Here is a 21,534-nt window from a genome sequence, read left to right as displayed (position 1 = left end):
TTAACTAATTAAAAACCTTTTTGTAAAATAAACCTTGTAAGTATGTATTAACGCAAGTGCTCTGAAGTAAATGTTGTATCTTAATAGTAATTCAAATTAACATATCTATATTTTCAGAAATCATAATAAGAAAAAGACGAAATATAAAAAGCTTAATAAAATTACAATAGAATGACAAAGGGTAGTTTAAAAAGGTCCGAATTATAGAGTAGATTCGGTAGTTAAAATCATAGATTCATAATACAAGTAGAATTATGTCTATTTGTCTTTCTGTCCGTCTGTCTCATGCAAAAGATCTCGCTAGAATCTCCCTTCTGAAAAATACCCCTCTTAAATAGTTAAGAGATGACCCTTCTAGTAAAAAATTCTAAAATAATATTATATTATAGGGGCTAACCCTATAAGTATACACTCTCTTTCAGTGAAGACCTCAGAGGCTAGGGTCGAATTGATTATAGTATAAAGGGTATCTGAATCAATCCCCAAGGAACATTTGTTTAATGCTCTTCATAAATAGATATCTTTATAAATAAAGGGTTATAGAATCTATATATTTAATGATTATATAAGCTCTAAATACCTAGTGTATAAGGAATAATTTAGATCTACTAAATAAATATTCTAATATAGATAATTAAAAGAGATTCTTTTATATAGCTCATGCGTGTTCTTTCGTTGGTCGTAAGTAGTAGATTTTCTGACGTTATTAAAAAAATTAGGGTCGATCAGTACGTCCGTCCGTCCGTCCGTTCGTCCGTCCGTCCGTCCGTCCGTCCGTTCGTCTGGAAGAGATAACTTTTTTCCTTAAATTAGGCATGTTAGAACTGTCTCATCGATTTCAACTTTGCATGGTGTTTCATGTTGTTGTTAGGTACGATTTAAAAAGCGTAGCAATTCTATAATCTTTACCAGAATGTCCGTACTTACATTTTAAACATGTTGATATTTTTACTTCTTAAACAACACTTTTTTACGTAATTAAACAATCCGATTGATCTGATTTTTGGATTACTAGTTCATAGGACGGCAAAGTATAATGTTATAAGCGAAGCATCTCTATAATCAAGTACTAGACATGTAAGTACGTCATTAAACATTATCCTGTATTTATTCAAGAAAGTCTCTATGTTGTAATTATATTATGTGTTGCGCTTATAACATTGTTATCATCCTTGTTATATGTAATTAAGTCTGTATGTTGTATATTATGGATTTATATGTATACTGTGCTGCGCTTATAACATTGCTGTCATCCTTGTTATAGTTAATTAAGCCTGTCCGTTGTATATTATTGATTTATATGTATACTGTGCTGCGCTTATAACATTGTTATCATCCTTGTTACAGTTAATTAAGTCTGTATGTTGTATATTATGGATTTATGTAGACTCATTAAGAATCATTATACCCATATTAAATGATATTATTGTAAGCAAAGATAGGATTAGGCAAGAAATCAATCTTCTCCGAAAGTTTATAATAAGTTACTAGCAGCTACGCCATTAGATCTAGGGGCTCTTTATTCGAAGGGGCATTGGGATCTAGGAAAATAGCTTAAAGCCATTCGAAGACTTAAATCGGAAAATAAAATGGCCTAAAACCATCACAAGACCTATGTAAAGCTTACCTAAAAGAGGGTTCCCAATCGGTTCAGTAGTTATTGAAATCCTAAGTTTCATACAAACAAGGATGACAACATCCATAAAAGCGAAGCACTGAAACGGTAGGACAAACGGACATTAACACTTGTATAGTATCTGAACTGAATAATCAGAATTTAAAAGTAAAAGAGCCAAAGCAAAATTGTAAGTAAATTTGTTGAAAAGCTGCTTGAAGCAGGATAATGTTTATGGACATACTTAAATTTTTTGACTTGATTATAGAGTTGCTTCGCTTATAATATTGTTCTTTGTTGTCCCAGGAATCAATATACCAAAAATCAGATAAAACGGATAATTAGAACACTTGAAAATTTGTTGTTAAAAAAGGAGAAAAATCAACATGTTTAAAATGGACGTACGGACATTCTGGTAATGATTATAGAGTTGCTACGCTTTCTAAATCGTACCCAACTACTACAGGAATCATCATGCAAAGTTTGAAAACGATAGGACAATTCTAACATGCCTAAATTAACGAACAAAAGCTATCTATCTCGGACGGACGGACGGACGGACGTACGGACGGACGTACGGACGGACGGACCGACCCTAATTATAGAAAAGCTTCGCTTTTAAAAATATAATATGTTTAGATTATAACCAGGGCTCGTCAGCCGCGACTAAGCCTCAAATTAAAATCCGGTTGGAAGAGTTGAATTTAAAAAAGAGAGGGATTGATATATTTTGGTCGGTTTTAGACTTTAAGCTAAATTTTTAAGATTGTAAAAGGTTGATTTCGCTGAGGCTTACTGGCGACTGCCGAGCCCAGATTATAACTATTTAAGTATTACAAAGAATATGTGTTTTAAAAGTGACTTTTATTATTTACTTGGCTTAAAAAAACAAATTACAGTTAAAGATTTAAAATTTGAGCATTTTTTTTAAAGCAAAACTTTTAAAAATAACAATATACTTTATTCGTTTAGCTTCCAGAATTATAATTTTTTGACAAATAAATTTTCTAATTACAAGGTTTTATTAAAATTTATAGTAGTGCCTTCTAATGCATTTAAATAAGAGGAATGTAAATTGAAACCAAAACAAATAAGTAATATATATTTTTAAAAAATAATATACGTGATGAATCATAAGAATGGGTTGATATTTTACAAAAGAAAAATATATGATATTTTTAACACGAGTGTACAAATTTGTAGCTTCTACCAACAATGAAATTAATTCATAAAAACCACGAAACCTGTTTTTCAGCTGTCGTTGGGGGGCAACTCATCGTAAAATTTACGACCTCTCCATTTGCCTCCCAAATCTTATTTTAGATTTATAGCGCTTGTTGGTTATACCTTATTCCTAACCAATTTGTCAGGATGTCCATGCAAATCCTATGAAATTTCTTTGGCCAGCCTGGATATTAGGGTTTTCTTATTCTTACATATTTCTTTATATCTATGTTTGGCTTGGAAATTTTGATAGGATTAGGATGTTACTAATTTTGTCATTAATATGAGGGTACTTCATTAGAGTAAAACTGTCCTTGTGCCGACTCTCAATTGGATCATTGAAAAACAAACAAGGGTGTGGTGTGTATGAACACAGCCAAGTAGCAGACAACATTTTGGTAGCAGACCTAAAAAGCTCATTGAAAAAGGAAAGGAGGTAGTTATCTGGTATTTCAAAATAATAATTTCCAAAACTAAATAAATTGCCCTAAAAATACCTACAACTAAAATAAAACCCTAAAATCGCTGTCTTCTTTTAAATGGTTTACTATTTGCTACCACTAAGCTATGTGGTGTCATTAAGGATAAGGACAGACATTGTTAAAAAAAGATAAACAGGGCAAATAGTAACAATACTTTTACTAGCAAGGCCTCTACACCGATTGATATCCAGTGGATTAAAACAGGTTCTCAGCCATAATAAAAAACATGTATAGCATTGAATTAAATTTTCCACAAATATAAAACAAAATAATAAAATTAATAACAGTTTTGTTAGCCCACCCTTTCTGCCCCTTATTTTCATATTTACGAAAAGCTGTCTGTAATATACGCAATTTAAAACTATTTTTGCATGTGCAACATTCTGTAGACGAAGCCCATTTTGTTCCGAATTTGTATCACTTTTGAAAAGTGCGACTCCAGTTACGTCATATTTTTCTTTCCCGAAAAAGGGAAGGGGGAAAGAATAAAAAAGGGAAGGGGGGAAGAAAAAAAAGATGAGAGAAAAGGGTTTTTTTTCCCATCTCTTTTGAAGAGATTTTCTTCCCCCCTTCCCTTTTTCGGGAAAGAAAAATATGACGTAACTGGAGTCGCACTTTTCAAAAGTGATACAAATTCGGAACAAAATGGGCTTCGTCCATTCTGTAATTATTAAACTAATACATCCAAATGTTTATCTATCATGATTATTTGTTTTTGGGTATATTCCTTTTCGTGGCAACGACTCTTAAGGGGCGGTTCGTCGTATTTTCACAGTGGCTTTTCCTCTATTTCTAACTTTAACTCTGCGGGGAAATCACCTAACCCAACTTAACCTAACCTAAAAGAACCTATTAAAAGCTACTGTGAATATACGACGTAACGTCCCTTAAGAGGCGTTGCCACGAACGGGACTACACATTTTGTTTTATACAATATCTGTCTGTGTCCACAGCACTTTGGTTCCCCCACTATTGACCTAAGTAATTAACACGTCTTAAAACGAGGTTGCATTAACTTTATGGCTTTTTCGTCAAGGGGTTTACTTACAAAAAGTTAAAAAGATAATTTGCTTATGGTGATATCTGTAAAAAAAACTTTTAAAACTTTTAGGTAAATTTTGATGAGTTTCAAAATAAAAAAGTATAAGAATTACATCTAATTAGGGCTCGGTAGCCAGAGCCACACTCAGCCACAGCTATTGTATGCGGCAGCCACCATCTGTCCGCATCCAACCTTTGTCACCACTAGCCGCAGCCACTCTCAGCCGCAGCAGCGTTTCTAAAAACTGCTGACTCATGCAACTGTGTAACAAAAAAATTAGAAAATCCTATAAAATAGTAAGTTTTTTTATTGTCTGAAGCTTAAGATTTCAATAGTTACTAAACTTCTTGAGTCTACCTTTTTAGGGAAGCTTCACATAAGTCCTAGGGTGGTTTATTCTATTTTTATATTTAGTTTGATTTTAATATATTTTCCTACTTTCTTTACTTCTTCACAGAGCTCCAAGATGCTAGAAGCGCGACCGCTACTCTATAATAAAACATTATATATACCTGAACAAACACTCATAATATAATAGCTTCGCTTCTTAAGCGTTGCTACAAAAAACCTAATCCTACAAAAGTTTAGGTATTTTGTAGGATTAGGTCTTTTTTAATTAGGTCTTTTTTTAGGGTTATAGTTTTTGTAGCAAAAAAAGGAATGTGTTGACCAACCTCAATTTGAGACCTGATATAGATAATCCTTGTTTCTCGCATTGGTATAACGGTTACCCCCCCCCCCCCCCCCACCCATAATCACAAATCATAAAATTAATTGCAAACATTTTAAAGGTATCATTTCAAGTAGCTTCACAAATACTATCTATCTAATAATATACTTATATATATTTATATACTAGCGGTTACGCCCCTAGTAGCCTCTTGTAGACTTTCAATGATTTAAAAAAAATTATACGATACTTTTCTATTGTTGCTTTTAAGTCTCTACGATACCTTGCAATGTTGCGTTCAAGTCATACGTAAAAAAATAGATTTTTGTGATTTATAATATTTAAAAACCTCACCTATGAGAATCTACCCTGTTAAGAAGAAACCGATAGGTTCAGCGGTTAGCGAGATCCTTCGTTACAAACAAACAGACAGGCAGACATCGTTCTACGACAAAAGTTAATGTTCGTCTGTCATACCGTTTCAGGGCTTCGCTTTGATTGATGTTGTCATCCTTGTTCTTCAATGAATGTTTGTAAAGTAATTTATGTCAAATATTTGAATTTTATGAACTATATTTAAAACCCCTTTTTTGCATATTAAAAACATTTTTTGAACAAGAAAACTGCATTAATTACTTGAATCTTTCACACACAGAGAAAGATAAGTTTTACGAAAAACAAGGATGACAACATCAATAAAAGCGAAGCACTGTATCGGTGGACAAACTTGTATAGTGTCAAAACTGAATAATCAGAATATAAATGTATAAGAGTACAAGCAAAATTGTAAGTAAATTGGTAACTAAACTGGTTGATACAGGACAATGTTTATGGACATACTTACATTTTTAGGAATTGATTATAGAGTTGCTTCGCTTATAATAGTGTACTTTGTTGTCCCAGGAATCAATATAATAAAAATCAGATCAATCGGATAATTAGATCGCTTAAAAATTTGTTGTTAAAAAAGTAGAAAAATCAACATGTTTAAATGGACGTACGGACATTCTGGTAATGATTATAGAATTGCTACGCTTTCAAAATCGTACCTAACTACTACAGGAATCACCATGCAAAGTTTGAAACCGATAGGACAATTCTATCATGCCTGAATTAACAAAAAAGCTATCTGTCTCGGACAAAACTAGATATGTCCAAGCTTTTTAAAATGGATTGTATGACAAGTTGCTCCATAACGTTATTTTCACTAGATTAAAACCGGTTCTCAGCCGTTCGTTGTCGGGAAGGTGAAAAGTTCGAATGTCGGCCCAACATGCAACGCTTTTAGATTAATGACATGTCAGGTGCGCGAGTTAAATAGTTAGTGAAGGGAGAATGCCTTGGCCTAAATCAGGTGCAACTCATTACCACGCACAGTTAGGACTTACAAACAAGCTTCGTGCAATCAAAGGGTTGGTTGTCTGTAGGACGGTTGACGTGGATAGAGAAATTCGCTTACTATGACGTCATAAAATGAGGGAGATGAGAGGAGAAGTAGGAAAGAAACTCCCTAAAATGAGATGGATAATCACTCATTTTTATGACGTCACATGTCTAATTTTTGAGCGACTTTGTCCATTTACCGGTTGACCAAAGAAACATGCACAGCAGTAAGCAAGTAAGCAAAATAAGATCTCATGGTGTTTCCGTCCTCAATAGCTATCAGAGGCTAACTTTAACTTTCCTAATACCCATATCTGTTCTGGATTATGCACAGGGCATGTAAATTAAGAAATCTTTGTTGACTGGAGCTCATGCCTAGATAATCAGGGAGGGAGGGGCCGTGGGGCTGGTCATTACACTAGTCCCCAAAGTCTTATAATACATTTTCTTATTCGTTAGCTTAATAACTTTGGGGACTTTTATAGAATTTTGATCGGTTGGTTCATTAAGTTGAGTCGTAAACGTTTCAATTACTAATTGTAATCTACACAAGAGATAATAACTTTGTGTATCTTCATTGGGGAAGTATATCAAATTATGAGCCATTGTCTTATCCCTTTAGATCCCTGCTTGATAATGCTAGAGTTTCAACAAAAAAGGTCACTTTAGTTAAATTGATGACAGGCTATACTAATCTAAAACAAGAATTAAGGAATAACATCCAAACTGACCAAAGAAATTTAATATTGGACATCATGTCGATGATAATGTTATTGTAGACCTGAAGGCATGTGATCAAATTTAATATATTGACTGCTTTTTTCCCTCAAAGTGGCTAGCGACGCCAAGAACCTTCTTATTTTAACCTGACTAAAAATTAAAAAAAAACTCTCTCATCCTTTTTATATTTTTAATTCATTTAAAAAAAAGCTCTGTCCACAGGGCGGGGACCCTGTCCAGTTTTTATATTGGGACTTTTAAATCAGCTAATAGCGTCGGAAATATATCACAGTGTCTGTAGTTGTCTACATTATTCATCTATGCTTATACATTTATTGTCCTTATTCTATGCAAGTAGGCGAAGAAGAAGGATCACACGCAAACAATTTTGAAACAAAGATTTATAAAAAAGAATTAGGTAATAGAATTAATTTATTTATGCATTTTATTTTCTCAATGCTGTATTTTCAATTTCTTAAGTTCAACCTAGCGAACCCTTATGTAAACAAGCATGACAACATCCATAAAAGATAAGCTCTGAAACTGAAACATTAATAAATATATAAATGTATAAAAGTAGAAACAAAATTGTAAGTAGATTTGTTGGAAAACTGCTTGTTTACAGAATATTGTTTAAGAACATACTTACATTATAGAGATGTTTCGCTTATAACATTGTACTTTATTGTCATAGGAATCAGTATATCAAAAATCAGATCAATCGGATAATTATATCACATAAAAATTTGTTGTTAAAAAAGTTAAAAATTAATATATTTATAATGAACGTACGGACATTCTGGTAACGATTATAGAGTTGTTACACTTTCTAAATCGTATCTAACCACTACAGGAGTCACCATACAAAGTTTGAATTTGAATCTTAACATTCATAAATTATCGAAATAAGCTATTCGTTCCGGACGTATGGACGGACGAACGGACCGACCCTAATTATAGAAAAGCCTCGCTTTGAAAAACCAGGGAGAAAAATTGGACCGTAAATCATAATGGTACCCAAAGACTGTCTTGGCTTATGAACTTTGGATATGTTGGTAATAAATTGGTTGGTTGGTTGGTTTATGATCAAATTTAGTGTCCTAACGTTTCAACCACTAATTGTAATCTTCAAGAAGGAGTATCATTTGGGATATACATCATTATATCGGCCATTGTCTTATCCCTTTATATCTCTATGATAGTTGACAAATATAACTTCTGTAAATCAGGCAAGTGCTTGTTTCTTGGAAACAATGTATCATTGCTATAACATCACTATAAAAGGGCATCCAGGGTAGCAAAATAAGTGTACCAACAAGGAAAAAAACAACCATGGAAACTGCAGCAAGACGTGCCTAGGAAAAGGATGAAATGGTATATTTATTTAAAGGATAAAGGATGAGTTTTTATGTATGCGGAAATAATACATTTCTGGGATAACACGGATCAGAAATAAGCTTAAAAAATACTTTTAGAAAACATCATTATGAAAAAAATATTAGGATCTCGCTAACCACTAAACCGATATGGTTCTCTTATAAAATGTAGGTCCTCATAGGTCCTAAGCAGGTTTATAGCCATGTGAGGTCTTAAAAATGAGTGATAATCCATCTCTTTTTTTAGGTTTTTTTTCCACTTCTCCTCTCATCTCCCTAATTTTATGACGTCACATGGATGATTTTTGAAACACTTATTCCAGTCACAATAAAGTTCTTTTTGTTTACATTTCTCTGTTGTATGCTAAACATACAACTAATGGACATACAGACATCATATAACAACCATAGAGTTGCTGTGCTACAAATATTGACATGCAAAAATCTCAATTCCTGAAATTAGAATGGTTGAGACATGATTCTAAAAATCATTTAAATTTATCTGCAACAAAATCGTTTAATAACTAAAATCTACAGTATTCATTTCATAATCTGTTAACAATGACGCCATACAATAAAGTTGACCAATGAGAGGCCAATGGTAAAATTTACTTGACCAATTGTAAAATTATACTTGCCTCTTATTGGTTATTTTAACGTATGACGTCATTTTTTTGGTGCCAATAACAATTAATAAAGGTTAGAAAATAAATAGGCATAATAAGAACATCAGAGTAAAACAATAGAGTGGGAAGGGGTCAAATAACTATATGTCCCAACCTCAAGGACCCTGTACCGACTTTCAATTGGGTCTTTGATAATCAACCAATATCGTTGGGAATATTAACACAGCGTAGTCGCTATAAAAGCAATTTGCTGCTATACAAAAAAAGGTCCCCAACAGGAGGATCAAGGTAGTTGTAAATAATTATCATTGGTAAATCCTTGATATATTTTTTCAATTTAAGAAAATTATTAATTTCATTATTTTGGCATCAACGTTTAGATTGTAAATTAATTTACGCCTCTTTTTAAAACTCTGTTTTTGTATTGATTTAATTTTAAACAACCATTAGTCCATTTTATAATAGCCTATTAAAAATACTAAGAATATGGACGGGCTTTCTAAAAAAATTGTCATGTGTTAGAAAAATCGTATGATATAAAAAAGTACATTTTTTGTTTGCACATTAAGATCTCGTTTAACACTAAACTAAAATGTTTGGATGGGTTTATACTATTTTTCAGCACCCTCCAAGAACATCCATGTAATTATTATTTTGGGATGGGGAAAGGGGGGGGGGGCAGTATTATATATATTGCAAAGGAATTTTTTTTATTATATTTGTCCCTCTCTGATTTTTGTTAGTTTAATTGATTAGCAATTCATGTGCAAATCTATTTTGCGAGGAAAGTAAGTCTTTGTTTTTTCTCTAGTACAGAATGCACAGCCATCGTTCTATTTTGGAAATAGCGTAGCTTTAATAGTTTGGGTCCAGTCGGCGGTCGGAAAGTAAGTAGTAACATTATTTTAAGCTGAAGGGTTTGGTTTAAGATCGGCAACGTTTTGATAAAGATATAACGAGTGTGTATATTAATGCAAAATCAAAATGAAAAAAGCAAAAACAAGTGATATATGAATTTTTTTGAAAAAAGTCAAAGGGCTGGTTGTCTGCTATGTTAAACTTCTGATAACCTTTTTTAGACCACAATTTTTCTAAAACCTGGCTTCAATTTGATGGCACTAATATAAAATTTCACCATAATGAGATCAAAATTAAATAAAACCTCTTTTTTGTACTTGATTGTGGTGCAACGTTTTGGATGTTTTGATTCTTGTTTATGCTGAGTTTGCATTCATGGAGAGGATTAACCTTTTAATGAACAAATAGATTTAGTTTTGCCAGCCAATTTCTTTGTATACAATTAGTTTGTTGCATCTTGGAGCGGGAAAAGGTTCTCTGAAAAACAAAATGGCTGGCATGTTAGCGCCATTGTGACACATTATTAAGTACTAGAGGCTGCGCTCCTAGCACATCGAGGATCTTTATTCAAAGTTGCAAAGTTGCCTAAAACCAAGACTTAAATCTAAAAAAAAATCAAATAGTCTTGAACCATCACAGGACCTCTGTGAAGCTTACTTAATTCTTAAACTAGAGAACGTAATCAGTTCAGTAGTTATTGAGATCTTAACCTTCATACAAAAAAACTACTTTATATAATAGGATGATTAATTACGAATTCTTCTATCCTATTGTATATTCTTTTTAGTCTGTAGCTTAAGATTTCGATAACTACTGAACCGATTGAGTTCTCCAGCTTAGGGAGACATCAGATAGGTTCTGGGATGTGTTTTAGGCTATTTCATTTTTAATTTTTAGCTATACAAAGCACATAGAAGTTAGGGGCGAAGTTAAGATTTGCTGTAAAAATTATCAGTTTTGCAGTAAACTATTTCTGTAATTTAAAAATCTCTTTCCTAGATGCATTACGTTTTAAATTAAAAAGCACAGAAAAAGTGAAGACCAAATGTTATTGATACTGTTGTCAAAAGCCAAAATTTCCTACAATTAGGGCCTATCTGTGATTTGGGTTTGTCTGTAACTGATACGTTTTTCTCGTATTCATTCGAATCCGGTGGATAGGAACCGGTTCTCATCCATACGAAAAAACTATGTCTAGCATCGTATTGTATCCAGCTTTCTACGAATATAAAAATGTACAATCATAATGTACATTCTATATCCGCGGAAAGCCGTTTATAATACGATGCGAGAAATAACTATTATCAAATTAAATTCTAGTATATTGGTATTCTAAAATAACAGGATGTGTGTGTCTGTTTAAGGATCTCACTAACCGCTGAACCAATATGATTCCCAAGAATATCGACCCTAAAAGTATTCCGATAAAAAATATTGATTGTGGAGAGTCGGAAAGCCTCTAGGGGCGTAGTTGCTAGTTTATGTTATCGCGGTATTGAAAAATTTTCCATGAACTATTATTTTGTTTTTCATAAGTAGAGGTGTACGTCTATTTATCGCCCATTGTCCATCCATTAAGATTCATGATTCTGACAGTCTTTGATCTAGTTATAATTCTATTATATAAAGAAGAAGTAAGGTTATTTTTGTCTTAAGCTTAAGATCTCAATAACTACTGAACTTATTGGGTTCTCTAGTTTAAGAATTAAGTAAGCTGATTGGGTTCTATATTTTGGTTAAGCATCATATAGTTTCTGTGATGGGTTTAGACTATTTAATTATCAAATTTAAGTCTTTGGATGGTTTAATGATATTTTTCTAGCAACTATCTGCTTTTTTTGAATTAATATAGAGTCCGTAGATGCCAGGGGCGTAACCGCTAGTGCACATATATTATCTATAATACAAAGTAGAATGATATCTGTCCGTCAATCTGTCTATCTCAGTAACCACTGAACCGATTGAATTCTACTCTTCAGAAAATATACCTACTGATCCTCTGGTGGTTTTAAGCTATTTTCTTGGGTGGTGGAAAACCACCTAACCCCCCCTCAATTTTTTTGGTAGATACCACATTTTTAAATTTAAATTCCCTCATGGGGCATAGCCCCTAGAGGTTAGGGGTGAAGTATAAAGAGTACCGATCTATTTGAAACTCTATTACACCGGTAGTTGTTAAAAGAATGTTTGGTTAAGAGAAAAAGCCAACGACGATATAAAATTCAAATAACACAATACAATATACGTACACTAGTCCACTACAGTGGTGTGATACAGCTGAAACAGTGACCCTAGAATCTGCCATAAAAGGAAGATTTTATGGTTTCAATGCGTTTATAAAACCAAGACAGAACAAGGGCGCACACAGGAAAAAAAATAATGGTATACTGAAATAGATTTTCTTTAAGATAGTACTATGGCCCCTAGAGGCTTCTAGGGGCCCTTGAGGGGGGAGGGGAAGTCGACATCCCACTTTCGATTGTAGATTTAAAAAGAAAAAGTTTAAAAAAATTTTTTTGTTGGGGATGCCGTGGTCATTTTTTTTCTGGGGGTGATTTATCTTAAGAGGTGGGTGGTACTCTTTCTCAAAATAGTTATAAACTTCCACAGGTTCTATGAGAAGCTACCCTGTAGAAGGAAAAACATATCTTTCAGTGGTTAGCGAGATCTTTCGGTACAAACATACAGACAGACATACACAGATCCTGTCATTTTGTTATAAGGCTAGTTCGAGGCTCGGTCGTAAAATATATAAAAAAGAAGAACAACAAATAAAATAGGTAAAAAATACGGTGTAGACCCCCCCCCCTTTTATACGCCCTGTTGTTAAAACCCTAGATAGCTTAAAAACAACCAAAGCAACTAAATTTTGATGAGTTATTTCCATCATGGTTTATCTATCTATCTCTATAATAATGGATTTATTTTTACTTGGATCTTACAACAAATTTCATGTTCTATATTAAAGTTAAACTTGTAGCTGGCTAAAATAACGATATCAACCATCCCCCCTCTACATTATCCCCTTCCTTTCTACTTGATGAACGATCTGACCAAAAATGACAGGGAAAATAGCAACCTAAGTTTGACGGCAATTTATTCCCTGTTATAATATCCACGTGTAATATCCATTCATATTTTACATCCATTTCTATACTACTCTTTGTCTAGAGATCTTAAGTCTAGCCTCCAAAGTTTTATAATAACGTTTTCTTGCTCGTTGGTTTTACATTTTTATGGACTTTTATTGAATTTTGATTGATTGGTTCAATAGGTTGAGTTTCAACACGTTTTAACCACTAATTGTAACTTACAGAAGATTAGGGATATACAATGATACATCAATTTATCGGTCATTGTCTTATCCTTTTAGATTCCTGTGCAAATCTACTCCAAATTTATCTTTTCAGTCTGTCCTAAAGGGAAGCTATAGAATGCAACCATCGTTATCAGATAAGGTTTATGATTAATTAAACAAGTATTTTTAAAAGCAAAGCTTTTCTATGATTAGGATATGTCCGCACGTCCGTTCAAAACGGTTAGCTCTTTTCGTTTATTTAAACATGTCGATTTCAAACCTTGCATGATGATTCCTATAACAGTTAGTTACGATTGAGAAAGCGTAGCAACTCTATAATCGTTACTAGAAAATCCTTACGTCCATTTGAAATACGTTGACTTTTGACCTTAAAACAACATTTTTATGTAATATAATTATCCTATTTATCTGATTTTGGAATGCTGATTCCTATTACATCACGGTAAAATGTTATGAGCATCTTTATAAACAAGCCCTGAAATATAAGTATATGTCCTTAAACAGTATCGTGAATTTAAGCACTTTTGCAAAAAATTAACTTAAATTTTTTTTAAAAACTATTTCTATATTCTGCTTTGACAATCCCCAAGCGTCATTGTTATTTTTCCTACAGTTTCAATGCTTCGCTTTCATGGATGTTGTCATCCTTGTACATATATACTTTCAACATACAACCTTCAATTCAACATTATGTACATCTTAATAATTGAAACCCTCTGATAAATACACAATTTTAATATATCTAACATATATTACCCATATCAATATATGTATATAAATATAGATATATATGGTACATTATTTATAATTATACAGACATGCATTGAAATAATTATTTTAGCAAGTTTTTAAAAATATTTTCAAGTATGAATTCGAAACCGATTAATATCTGATGGATTAAAACCGGTTCTCAGCCATACTAAAAAACCATGTATAGCATAATATTACAGACAATTTTTGACAAACATTAAATAAAAAACATAAATTGGACTAACAAAAACTTTTTTAAAATCTTATATTCTCCTTTTTTCATTTTTTCATTATGCCTGCCGATTTAGAATTTTAAATAGCCTTTGATTTCAATATTTGGCTTTATTGAAATGCAATTTTAAATTATCTTTTATGGTTCACCTTAAATAGGTGTTTTTAAGGATACTTGTCTCTTCAATAACTATAACCCTTTGAAGAAATTATTTAATAAAGTGCCGCCGCCGTATTACTCTATACCCAGGGACGAAGGTATAGAACAATGGCAGATAAATCAACCACTTCCCCAAAACCCCAAAAAATATTTACCTAATACAGGATTTTAGACATATAAATGGGAAAAATAATAGTTATTTATTGCATCGTATTATAGACAGCTTTAAGCGGATATTAAAATTGAAAATTGGTTTATTTTTATTAAATAATATTCGCGAAAATTGTCTGTAATAATTACTATGTACTATGCACGATTTTTCAGTATGGCTGAGAACTGGTTCTAATCCAGTGAATATTAATCAACTTCGAAGGACGAAGACCAAACTGCATAACTTTTGATTCCTGTGACGTCATATAATGAGGAAGATGAGAGGAGAAGTGGGAAAGAAAACCCCTAAAAAAGAGATGGAGAATATGACGTCAAAAGTAGCGAAAAAGTTATGCAGTTTGGTCTTCGTCACTTCGAAGCCATATTGGAAAAAATAATTCTTAATTATTGTAACCCTATATTTCTGCTTTTATAACATAACATGCAAATCAGATAGAAATTTCATATATGATAATTTATACCCAGAGGGAACTTTATATATAGAAATTAAATGTTAAGATATTTGGAATATTTTAATTTTCATTTTCTCATACGATTATGTTCGACATTAATTTTATGGTAAGTTGTAAATTTGACATATTTGTCATGTATGATTCTTAAGATTTTTTTTATTCAAATCATTGTTTGGATCTACGGAAAAATGTTCCTCGATCATCTCGAATAATCAATGAGCTTTAAAGGCTACTAGAGGCCAAACTACTAAACGTATATATTATGTTTGCACAAATTTTAACCAATAAATAAAGGTCTACAAATAATCGGAAATATTGCACAGTTATTTCACAGCGAACTTAAATGCACAAAATAATTATTGTATTCGTGTTTTCTTTAGCCAAGCTTTCCCTGTGGATCATTAATTTATCATTGCTATTCCAGATGATTTATAGGCCTTATCATGCCGGATATTGCTATGTGCGGGTATAACATGCAAGTTAAGCCGCGTGGCAGCAAGCAGCCTTTAAAGATCATAGAGTTTTGGATATAATTGATACCAAGAACATTTTACCGTGAACTGCAATAGATCCTATTGTTTTAATTACGAAAAATCTGCAAACCGTGTTATTTAAAACTTATTTTTCCTTATCTACAATCATATCCTTTAATATAAAGTAGTCAGATTTTTGTCTGAAGATTAAAATCTCATTATATATTGGTTTCACTTTTCAGGGAAGCTTTATTAATGTCCCTGGCTGGTTTTTAGCCCTTTCTGACCTCCCCCGCCCTTCTCTAGAGTCTAGGGGTGAAACAACTCGTGCAACATATTTATGTAACATCGGTTTATCTTTTAAATTTTCTATACTTTAATATTTGTGAATTAATTAATTTATTATTATGATAACCTAGAAAACCATATTATCATATTCATAAAGTTTCCTTCCAGCTAAATTATTCAAGGGCAGAGGGGAGGGGTGGGAGGGTGGAATTAATTAAAAGGACTCTCTCTATGTATTATTTATCTAATAGAAATACAAAAGTATAGAAATTAACCATTAGTAACATACCTTCAAAGTTCTTTGGTAAATTTTTTTATTAAAAGTATAGCGATGTCTTTTCTGTCACTTAGGTTTGAAAAAGTTTGTCTCTCCAATTTTTAAAGATATTGTTTACAATTTTTATTTTAAAATAATAAAAAATAGACAATGGGCGAGTAGAGTGGTTGTATTTTACTAATACCATATAACCTCTTAATAATTGACTAAGAACAATATAAAACTTACCTGAAAATTGATGGCTATTGATTCTCCTGTATACCTACATAAAACAAGAATCGACCTCATTTTGTAAAAATCCAAGTTAGTCCTTTTTGAAATTATAAAAGAGTTTTAAAAGAAAAATTATTTATTTGAAATTTGAAGAACCAAACTTTTTTTAAATCGCAGAGTTTCCTTCTAAAAAGGTCAAATTTGTTGCCCAAGTATTTTGCAAAATGTTAGGCTTGAATTTTGGTTGAAATGTTCATTATCCTTGAACTAAGACCACAAATTTGGAGAGGTATGTTTTAAACAATGATGATTACAATTAATAGTCTCAAGTTTTTATGAGTAAATAAAAAAAGATGAAACATTTTTGTTAATAATAATCCCCTTTTAAAGCTTAAGCAATCTTTTGACATACTATTTTACTATCTTGTTTCAACTACTAAGCATCTTGAAACTCTGCATTTGCAGATTTAAAAAATAGCCTAAAACCATCCAAAGATCTGAATCCTAAATTAACGAAGCACCCCTGGAAAGCTTCAGTTCAGTAGTAAACAAAATTAGCTTCAAACAAATATTTACTCATTATGTAATACTAGCGGCTACGCCCCTAGAAGCCTCTAGGGCCACTGGTAGGAGGGGGAAAAGTCGACCTCATCCCATTTCAAATTTAAGTTTCAAAAGAGTTAAAAATATTTTTTGGGGGGAAGGGGGGCGAAGACACCCTCTCCAAAAATAGTTTAAAACCTTTCCAGGACCTATAAGAAGCTTCACTGTAAAGGAGTACAATTTCGGTTCAGCAGTTAGCGAGATCCTTCGGGAAAGACAAAAAACGCTTACTTTATATAATAGGATTAAATGTAAATTATATTTATGACTGTCAAACTATCATGAAAAAATGAAAAAAGGTAGAAAAATCTTAATGATTTAGGTTGGAATTGACTTTGAATTTAGAAAAAAATTTTATTCAATAAGCTGTCCGACCTTCAAATGCCAATTTTATACAAAAAAAATCAAGTATGAAATAATTCTAAAAGCTATATTTAACATTTAATTGTTTTAACTGGTATTAAAGAATAATGATAAAGCTAGGTTATTATTTGCAAAGAAAAAGAATTTTTAAATAACATTTGCTACAAAAAAATGAATTTTATTTAGATTTTTTGTTTTTAATTTATAAAAATATAATTTACTTGAACAAGTTTAGATAACCTTTAACTCTTAAAATATTAAGATGGCGCTTTTCCCTCAAGTTATTTGTTGAGTACAGAAAACAGCCCCCCCCCTGGGTTTTTAAAATAAATTGAAAATAAGGGAGGGGTGGGGGGGATTTTTCGTTTGTTTGTTTGTAGGTTTAGGATGCTTTTTATTTGGTAATAGATAGCCCCGCAAGATTAGGGCCCTCTGCTGGGGTTAGTTATAGAAAATTATTACACCCTTTATATTAAAATTATTTTTAAAAATATGGAAGAAAAGGGGGGGGTGGTTGGCAGTGATCTACAGGCACCTTAAGGGAAAACACTATTAGGCTTTAGGGCCACTCCCAATTTTCATTGTTTTTGTCTTTATGTCACCAAAATGTTTGAAGTGAATGAAATTTAAAGGATGCGTTGGTAATTAGTAATTACAATTTTAGCTTTGTCAACAATTTTTAAATTATATGTAATAAACATTGTTTTTGAGTAACGCCAGGGATTGTAAGATAGGCAAATGGAAGAATAATTTAATGCACTTTATTTTTTTTAGGCTTTCTATCGCTTCCAAGGGCATTGCCTCTCGCCTTTAAGGGATTTAATTATTTTATTTTTCTTGGGGAGTTTAACCTACATAAATAAAGCTTAAAACCTTTCAAGAAATAAAGCTAAGCATCTGTGAAAACTGTGGAATGCATAAGCTAACCGTTTATATGATCTTACTACACACATACATCTAGATACTTTCGTGTAGTTTTAATTTATTGAAACAATTGAACCAGGATTCTAAAGGGACAAATTTATGTACATTCCCAATGATGATACATAAAATTACCGCTTGGACACTTAATGAATCAAAATTCAATAAAAGTTCCCAAAGTTATTAAGCCAACACACAAGAATACGTTATTAAAAACTAAGGGGACTAGTGTAATTGTTCCCTCTCTCCTTGAATTCATTTGCCACTGACATGACTATAACAAAAAAAAATATATCCAATTATACGTGTGTGCTTTATTCTTTCGTTCCGAAGATCTTTACCAATAATTAGGTTCAAAAAACTTTGGTTTAAACAAACAATGAGTAAATAAAACAAGGATAGCAACATTCGTAAAAGCCCAGCTCATCAAATCAGACATTTGGAAAAATAAACAATTTTAGAGTAACTCCGCTATTGATATTAAAATAGAATTTAATTTAAAGAAATCTGAACTAAATTATGGTTCATTTACAAAGTTATAGAGCTTCTACTTGTAAATTATCGTCATTTAATTTACCATTCTCACATTCTCGTGAATAAATGATGAGCTATTGCTCCATCATTTTTTCCCTCGGGCAAAAAATATTAATTCCTAAACAAAAAACTGGATAGGAATACCCCATTTTAAAAAAATCTGTAAAATGTTTTATTATATGAAAGTTCAGTGTCAAAAAAAAGGATATAAAATCAATGTTTATTCCTTAGTGGCACAGGAATCATCATGCTAAAATTTACTCATTGGGCTATCCGTTACGTACATATACATCCCAAATGTATTAAAGTTCTCACTTTTAAATTAAACAAAATAAATGTAACAAAAGGACCATTAAAGAATATTGTAATTAGTTCATTTACAAGAGAATTGGGGATTAAAAAGTAATCAAAACTAATCTTACTACTAAAGTTTTGTTTTGCTTTATTATCAAACGAGTTGCTTCGTCCCTATCCTCTATAGGAGGAATGGGAATGAGATATAGCCTAAAACCACCCCATAGCGTTTTATACAATCTCTAAAAAGTACGACCAATTCGAACGAGCATTTTCCTCATGCGGCATTAAGCTGAGATTCGAACCTATAACCTCAACCCCGACAACAAGCGGATGCGTTACGCGTTGAGCCACGGTCTTTGGTTAATGTAGACTACATACTTTCGTGGTAAAACTTGTATGAAGTGTTTTTAAAATAAAATGTAACGATAGTTGTGAGATTTTTTCCCTGCCAAATTCAAAATTTGTAGAAAATTATTTCAGGGCTTTTCTATAATTAGGTCATATTCGTTTGTCATTTTATTTTAACCACCGAACCCCTTCCCCCTTAATCTTAATTGAAGTAAAAAACAAATCTAGTTTTTATTTGTAGTTTGATTATGTTCATTTTCATAATTCTTTTTGCCTTATTTATTTATATTTTTTTTTGTATCCAATGGTGGTTATCATCCTTGCATTCAGAAATATGATAATAATAATCTTTAAGTTCGAAATAATCAAATTTGAACATGTTTTTAAAAGCGCAGCTTTTCTATAATAGGGTTTGGTCTGTCTGTAATGGTTAGCTCTTATCAGTAATTTATGCATGTTGGAATTGTCCTATCGATTTCAAACCTGGCATGGTGATTTCTGTAATAGCTAGGTACGATTTAGAAAGCTACCAACATGTCCTTTCGTTCATTTAAAACATTTTGTATTTTAACTTTTTTGAAAACAACTTTTATGTTTTTTTTTTTAATTAACCTATACATCTGATTTTTTGAATAAAGTACCGTGTTACAAGCAAAGCATCTCGATAATATTAATCAAGTCCTAAAAATGTGAGTTTGTCCTTAAACACTATCCTGTATTTAAACAGCTATATTTCGCTTTTCAGCTTTGACACTCTATATACAAGTGTTATTGTTCGTTTGTCCTACAGTTTCAGAGCTCCGCCTTTATGGATGTTGTCATTCTTGTTTAATAAAAATCGAAAAATAAATAATTAGATATATGTATTTAGTTAGTTAGATAGTTAGGTAAATAGAAAGAACAAGTATGACAACATCCATAGAAGCGAAGCTCTGAAATGGTATGACAGACGAACATTAACTCTTGTAGAGTGTCATAACTGAATTTACGAAAATTAAATTTGTATAAGTTTTGACAAAATTATACGTAAATTTGTTACAAAACTTCTTAAATACAGAATTCTGTTTAAGGACATACTGACATTTTCAGGACTTGATTATAGAGATGCTTCGCTTTCTAAGTCGTACCTAACTTCTACAGGAATCACCATGCAAAGTTTAAAATTGATATTACAATTCTAACATGCCTAATTTAACGAAAAAGCTATCCGTTACCTACGGACGGACGGACAGACTAACCCAAATTATAGAAAAGCTTCGCTTTTAAAAATCGATCTATAGATAGATATGTATGCAGATGAAAGAAAACGAAAGGAAAAGCTAGTAGGAAAAGAATTGGGACTTCTAACCTCAACCCAAGCCAAGGGTAATTTACAAAAAGGTGAGATGAACCTTTAAATAAAATTTATTACTAAAACTCGCAATAAATGATTATAACAAGGATGACAACATCCATAAGTAGCAAAGCTCAATAATTATGAATGACTATAAAGAGCAGTGTCATACAATAAACATTGAACTTGATAAAATAGTGAAAAAACAAAACCTTTAAAATCCCGAAAAATTTAAAATCTAGAAAACTATCAAGCATTGCAATTAATGGACAAATCTTAATGAAATTTGATGTAAATATGTAAAATATGGGTATATTCATTCCTCGGTAATTTCAGCCATCAATCCTGAATAGGAATCGAGTATATCTTAAAAACCTAAAAATCTAGGAATCGATCTAGCACCCCAATGAAAAAACAAATCTTATTAAAACTTGGTGAACATACGCAGAATGTAAAATCAATTGATCCCTAAAAATTTCAGCCCTCTACCATGAAAAGAAATTGCGAAAATCACGAAAACTTAAAAATCTAGGAATCGATCTAGCACCCCAAATAACAGACAGATGGACAAAACAATGTATTGATTAGATAGGAATTATAGAGTATTTTCGCTACTAATAACAAATAATTACACTATTTGGAGGGATAGCACCTTAAACTATAAATAAAAAAGTCCTCATTGTTTTATACACACGTTCTCTCTTTTGTTTATAAAAACTTTGAGGACTTTTTTTTTAATCTTGATTGGATGTTACAAACATGTAGTGTTCAAACATTTACAATATACTTTTTTAATCTACAAAAG

This window comes from Acartia tonsa, chromosome 2 (assembly GCF_053477335.1).
Source record: "Acartia tonsa isolate MP-2025a chromosome 2, ASM5347733v1, whole genome shotgun sequence".
Taxonomy (NCBI): Eukaryota; Metazoa; Arthropoda; class Copepoda; order Calanoida; family Acartiidae; genus Acartia; species Acartia tonsa.
Note: the sequence above shows the minus strand (reverse complement) of the source record.